Below are 7,380 nucleotides of genomic sequence, written 5' to 3'. Positions count from 1 at the left end.
AAGGTGCTCTATTGTACAGTCTATGACCCATGTTGCTTCTGATTGGAAGAAAAGGTGCTCTGTTGTTCAACCCTATGATTCATGCTGTTTCTGATTGAAGAAAATGTGCTCTATTGTACAGTACTATGACCCATGTTGCTTCTGATTGGAAGAAAAGGAGCTCTATTGTACAGTCTATGACCCATGTTGCTTCTGATAGGAAGAAAAGGTGCTCTGTTGTTCAACCCTATGATTCATGCTGTTTCTGATTGAAGAAAATGTGCTCTATTGTACAGTCTATGACCCATGTTGCTTCTGATTGGAAGAAAAGGTGCTCTATTGTATAGTCTATGATCCATGTTGCTTCTGATAGGAAGAAAACGTGCTCTGTTGTACACTCTATGACCAACAAAAGTGAGTTCCAACTATTTTAAAATCACAATTTAACCATTATCTGTAAGAACACGTAAGTGAAAAAAATACAAAATAATAGGTTTATATGGAACGAATAAAACCACTTTTATCATAATGACACAATTACAAACATATGTTCTCGATGAGATATCCAGTTTTTGATTCTTTTTTTTTTCTTAGTTGGGGACCCCTTCGATTTGGGGCTCGGAGAAATTTCGCCTTTTGTTTCCACTCCACTCGATCCCGGCCCTGTTCCTATGTTCTATAAACAAGGTCATAACGACAACAGGTTGCGAATTTACTGAGGCACACTTACCCCAATCTCATGGCTGCCGGAAATGGGGAGGGAGTAACCATATTGGGGCTCTAACCATGTTTTATTTGATCCAGACCGCATATATACTAGCTAGAAATATTATTAGCTAATTAAAATCGATGATACATTATTGTAACGATACATTATGTATACATTGTATAAAATTTCATTTTATTCTAATCTGCAAACATAAATACCTCTCTTTAGTGATGTGGAATCTCCCTTCCCCTTGGGATGGTAATACTGCATGTCAGATTCAAGTTCCGTACCATATAAGTGTTTAAGATTTGACAGTATTTAGTTTTTTAGACCTCCTTGTATATTGGTTGAGATGAACATATTTTACCCAAGTTCAAGTTATTAAAAGTGGGAAAATAGAGGTGTAGGAGGCAAATTATAAGTGGGGACCCAAGGTTTATTTGACCGAACGAAACGAAGGAATGCGTGCCACAAGCGTACCCATTACACCCGGGGTCCAGGGCTCGCCTTATTAGGGCCCTGGAAGCTCAAGGGTTCAGTTCTGGATTAAATTTTATGCATTCTCCTGCTTGTTCTGAGGATAATTTTCCTAATTTTGTTTCATTTTCTCTAGGACAGGTTGAAAAGTGCCCCACCCACCCCCGCTTCCTACTCGTGCTCATGTTTAAAATCTGGGCTACAACTGGTTCTTTGACTAGTCCACTAGGGTGAGAATTAAACCCTTATGTTAGACGAGCAAAGGATAATTTGTGACCAGAAAAATAAACAGTGGTTTGTTTGAAGTTAAGCACAAAGCTACTCAATGGGCTATCTGTGCTCTGCCCACCACGGGTATCGAAACCCGGATTCTAGCGTTGTAAGTCCGCAGACATACCACTGTGCTACTGGGGGGCTAAATAAACAGTGGTAAATTATTATTACAAATTTATAATCTTGCTATAACTTTCAACAAGAGAAAATGGTCCATCTTGAGACTAACCCTGCAATAATTATGTAGTATCATAGTTGTGGTTGGTTACAGTGTGTAGTTTATCTCATCCTTTTTTTATTATTAAAGATTTAAATGAAAATAATCGAAATAAAACTATTGTATTTATTTGCATACGTTCAAACTGACGTTTTATTGAAGGCAATAAATGAGTTATGAATTATAGAAACACCAGTTTACTCGCAATATATTGCACGTTCCATAAATACTAACTTCACGCACTTAGAATCGCTTGAAATTTATAAATAACCTACATAAGTGATACCAGCACGGGTATAGATGTTACTAGATATTTTTTGATGATACACACATATATATGTGTATATATCTTGGGGAAAATATTTACTATTGTTGGATACACAAGACAAGCAATTTGATGGTGCTGATGTCAAAAACGTAGTCAGAATTTGTCCATTGCCTCTAGAATTTGAGTTATTGTAATATCTCAATATTTTATCAACACTATGTGAAATACCATGCAATCAACTCAGTAAAATAGATTTATGCTGTGAAATTAAGTTTACTTGGATAGTTTAATGGGTAAAAGTATACATAACTTTAAGCATTGACTGTATTGTATTGGTGTAAAATTCCAAATATATTGTTGATATATGCTATTTGTTCTCACCTGCTCCGTCTGGGAATCACGAAACCCTCATGTGCTCAGTTTGCAAGAACATTCGAGAAGTCCCTCGAGTGAGTATAAAAGGGGCAGAGTCAAACTCCTCTCTCGCAGTTGCCTCAGTTCATAGTCAAAACAAAGTCCAATGTTCTTCCTGGCATCATTTCCGCGATATAATAAAATTCTGCAAAACTATGTTGTTGTTGTTTTTTTATATTTTAAGCTCTATTTCTGTAAACATAAATTATTTTATAGTTTTTAGAAAATAATTTGAAATGCTGGTTTCCTCTAGATCAAGTAAGGTCTAAAAGCATAAAAATCACCCAAACAGTTTCTGTTCCATTTGTGGAAAATATATCACAGTTTTACGAAGGAAAAACATCATACACAAGGTAAAGGTAGCTTACTAACAACAAAAACATTGGATTCTACGTGTGTGTTGTATAGTTTGTACATCTGGCTTGACACAGTGGCTGAATAAAAGGAGAGCAAGTGTGCCATTTGCAGTTCCCATAATATGGCATGAGCCCAAACACCACCTAATTGACTGTTATTTGTGCATGACTAAAGTTTCTGGATATTCAGGCAAAACTAAACGATACATCAAATATCCAGATATTGCATCTGCAATGAAACAGTACCTCATGAGGATGGTTTCCCGTGTCACATTCACCAGCGAATTGAGAAACAGAAGAGTTATCCTGTGAAAAAGACAATGAATCATATTCTTCTAGTAGTTCTATTCTTGTGGCATCTCAACTTAAAATGTCCAATCTAATCACACTAGAAGAGCTAAATGATCTAATTCGTGGCTTGTCTCTATCAAAGCAACAGGGGGAAATTCGTGGTTCTCGTGTACAGTAATTTATTAGCTCCAGAAACAAGAGTTTCAACTTACTGCAGTGACCATCAAAACCTTGCTTCTCATTACAGCATGCAAGATCATTTGTGTTCTTGTACAAATGTTGATGCACTAATGGAAGAATTAGGTACCGAACATCATCCTCAACAATGGAGACTTCTGATCGACTCAATCAAAGTTAGTCTAAAAGTTGTACTTTTGAACAACGGAAACACTAAGTCATCGATCCCTGTTGCTCATGCTGTGAACATGAAAGAAAGTTATCAAAGCATGCAAATTATACTTGAGGCTATCAAATATGATCACCATAGGTGGAACATATGTAATGATCTAAAGTTATTGCACTCCTGCTAGGCCTGCAGAGTGGGTGTGCGAAACATTTGTGTGTGTGTGTATCTCTCTCTCTCTCTCTGGAACAGCCGAGATGATAAAAATCATTTCAAAAAGAATGAATGGTCAGTGAGAGAGAATTACATTCCAGGGAAACAGAATATCGAATACCAACCTTTAGTGAGTCCTCAAAATGTATTTTGCCCCCCTCCCACTTCATATTAAACTGGGACTCGTGAAGAATTTTATAAGAGGAATAAACAGAGATGGTAATGGTTTCAGAATCTGGCTAACATTTTTCCAAAAATCAGTAAAGCAAAAATGAAAGGAGGTATCTTTGTTGGACCACAAATTTGGGAAGTGCTGATGGATGATGATTTTGAAACAGTATTCAGTCATGAGGCATGGATGCTCTAGATGAGTCATAGTCAAATCCCAATGTTCAATTAGAGTAGGCCAAAAGTTGGCGATGGGTACTTTTCACTAGATGTCTTTCCTCTAGTTCATCAGCTTAATATTAGGAATGGCTTGTACAAATAGCCTTTGTTTAGTTTTGCGCGAATTCCGAACCAACTAACCAATCAAACTAATAAAGTGACCAATCAATATACATCGCTCACTACAAAATTGTGAGAAAACAAAGTACAATGTGTGTTTTGCACTATTAGAGAGCGAAGTTATCGAGGTTGTGAATCGCTGTGATTTATAGCGTGTATTATAAAAGTTGTTAAATTTAAAGTGACGAGAAACGTACTGATTGTAGAACTACTGTGTACTAAAAGTTTGGATCGAGAAAGAATAAACTGGTTTAATTAAGAAAGGACTTGTATCCCTGAAGCAGATACGTAACAGTATTTTGTATATTGTCTATCGCCGTTTGTGTATTGCTCAGATTGTAAAGTTAATATACGGTATTGAAGTGTATTTGACTTATTCAAAAAGTTCAGTTCTGAGGACTCCATCCCTACAAAAACGGACCTGGGAAAAGCAACTGATTTAAAAAAATCATAGATAAAACGAAATACACTATATCAGGACCTCTTAGCAATATATATATAAGTTATACTTAAAAGCTCCTTACGTCTTCCTCTTTGAATTATGATGAAGATACATTATTATTGGTATTTTGATTTGATGACAAGTTTCAGTGAAAACCAACCATGACAAATACAGCAAATATTTTCTATTCTAGCTGTAAAGGTTATCTTTGTGCAAAACTAATAAATTTCATAGATTTAAAGTGAATCATGACACTTAATTTAACCAATAAAGTGTCTTAGTAGTAATAAAATAAACGACATACCCTGTTCTTCACATATTAATCAACGATATATGTCACTGCTAAAAATTATAGAGAGGCTTGTTTGTTTATTTGGAATTAAGCACAATTGGCTATCTGTGCTCTGCCCACCACAGATATCGAAACCCGGTTTCTAGCGTTGTAAGTCCGCAAATATACCGCTGTGCCACTGGGGGGCTATAGAGAGGAAAAATGACATGTATAAAAATAAATACCTTTAATCCACTCTTTACATATATTGAATATTAGATTCTTTGTATCAATTATAAGACGAATAATTCCCATCATATAGTATAAGCTTTTTGAAGTATGTGTGTTAGGCTGTTTAATCTTTACCTTATTAAAGTTCCCCCTTTAGAGAGTAAATTTGCTTAGTAAATAGGACATGTTGTCAAGCCTTAATCTCTACATAAATATGGTGAATTTCACACCTTAATCTATAACCATACATGATGGCCTCTTTTATTTTACTGGTTCATCTGGTTGTAATATTAAAATATTATCTTCTTTCGGAAAATTCTGAAAAAGTCACATAAATAAAATGCTTGATGTAAGTCTATTTTATGAGACAAAACTTTACCTTTACGCTCTTTCTTTTGTGGCCTTGGACTGGGCGTGGTCTAGTATTTAGCATACTAGAAAAAAATGTAACAAACTCCCAGTTCTTGATATGAGAACTACAAAGACACATAACTCAAATGCTACAAGAGTTAACAGAAAACCCAGAGATATGGTTAACTATATCGACTATAAATCGCCCTAACAGTGTAAAGGCAGGGGCTATAAACAGGTTTGTTTTGAGAATGAACAAGATTTGTAATACTGAAGAAGATAAGAAGGGAGAAAAACAAATCACCACAACCCTCCTTAGTAACAGATGCCCGGAATAATTGATAAAGAAAACACGAAAAATAAACAACCAAAAAAGAACAAAAAGAAAATTACAAGCATACAGCCACATTTCCCTATGTCAGAGGCTTCTCTGAAAATGTGCTGAAGATATGTAAATAGCATAAATCAGAATAACATTCAGAAGCCACAACACGATACGATCACACTTAGTACACATCAAACCACCTAAAGAACCAGTAACCACCATCTACAACGCCCCCCAGTGGCACAGCGGTATGTCTGCGGACTTACAACGCTAGAAACCGGGTTTCGATACCCGTGGTGGGCAGAGCATAGATAGCCCTTGTGTAGCTTTGTGCATAATTAAAAACAAACAAACAAACCATCTACAACAACCACTGTGAATGTGGATTCCAATACAATGGAGAAAAAAAAAGCCAACATAAAAGCATAATAGTTTCCTAAGAATCAGTAATACCAAATAAAATAACATAATATGAACTATACACTAGAAAAATAAATATAAAAGAAGTATTCTACATTCACCCAATAACACATTTGGTCAACCTAACTAGAAGTAAGCAAAATCTGAACATCCCTCTTGAAAATATTCAAATAGTTAGTTGATTGAATTTCTAATGGGGAAGGGAGGCCCCAGTCGAGTGAAAAACGCAACATACTGTTACGTCTCCGTTTGTTAATTAATTTTCCGTAACTTCGTTCCGACGAAACTTTAGCGACACAAGTCCTTACTTCATAAAACTGGTTTATTCTTTCCGAATATAACTGTTACGTTATACTGTTACGTCTCCGTTTGTTAATTAATTTTCCGTAATTTCGTTCCGACGAAATTTTAGCGACACAAGTACTTACTTAATAAAACTGGTTTATTCTTTCTGAATATAACTTTTCGATACACTTAATTTCAACAATCGCGCTAAAACAAACACTATAACAACGAACGTTAACTTCAACAATACGTCTCTCTCTGACTGCAGTTCAATTACTCATTACCTGCACACAAATTACCTTCCCGTTACGTTGTCACCCTCTTTTATATACCAGACTATCCTATATCTAGCAAATCCTGGAGCATTCGCCAAGGTACAGGATAGTTCTAGAAAGTAGAGTGCGTGAGAATAGTCACGTGATCTCGATGACGCAACAGTATATTTCTATAACAAATAGTTCAAGCTAAAAGCTGGTGTTTCTGTGTTCCCTAAATAAGATGTACTATATTATTTATATATTATTACTTTAACTAACACTATAGATCATTCTGTTTAGTATATAGAATATCATTAATTTTTTATTTATCTATTATCATTAGTATACTTTCATTAAAAAGATTTGTTGTGTCAGCGAGTCACATGACTACAGTGACGCCACGTTTCTAGAACTATTCTGTACTTTGGCGAATGCTCTAGTATTTACTAGATATAGGGTAGTCGGGTATATATAAGAGGGGGACAACGTAACGCGGTATTGTGTGTGTAGATAGTGAGTAATTGATCTGCAGTCAGAAGTATTATTGAGCACGTTCGTTGTTATAGCGTTTGTTTAGCGCGATTGTTGAAGTTAAGTGTATCGGTAAAGTTATATTCGGAAAGAATAAACCAGTTTTATTAAGAAAGGACTTGTGTCGCTTAAGTTTCGTCGGAACGAAGTTACGGAGAGTTAATTAACAAACGAAGACGTAACAAAATGAATGGCTGAAGAACATACAATAAATATTTAG

The sequence above is a fragment of the Limulus polyphemus genome, unplaced genomic scaffold (genome assembly GCF_000517525.1).
Source record: "Limulus polyphemus unplaced genomic scaffold, Limulus_polyphemus-2.1.2 Scaffold2662, whole genome shotgun sequence".
Taxonomy (NCBI): Eukaryota; Metazoa; Arthropoda; class Merostomata; order Xiphosura; family Limulidae; genus Limulus; species Limulus polyphemus.
Note: the sequence above shows the minus strand (reverse complement) of the source record.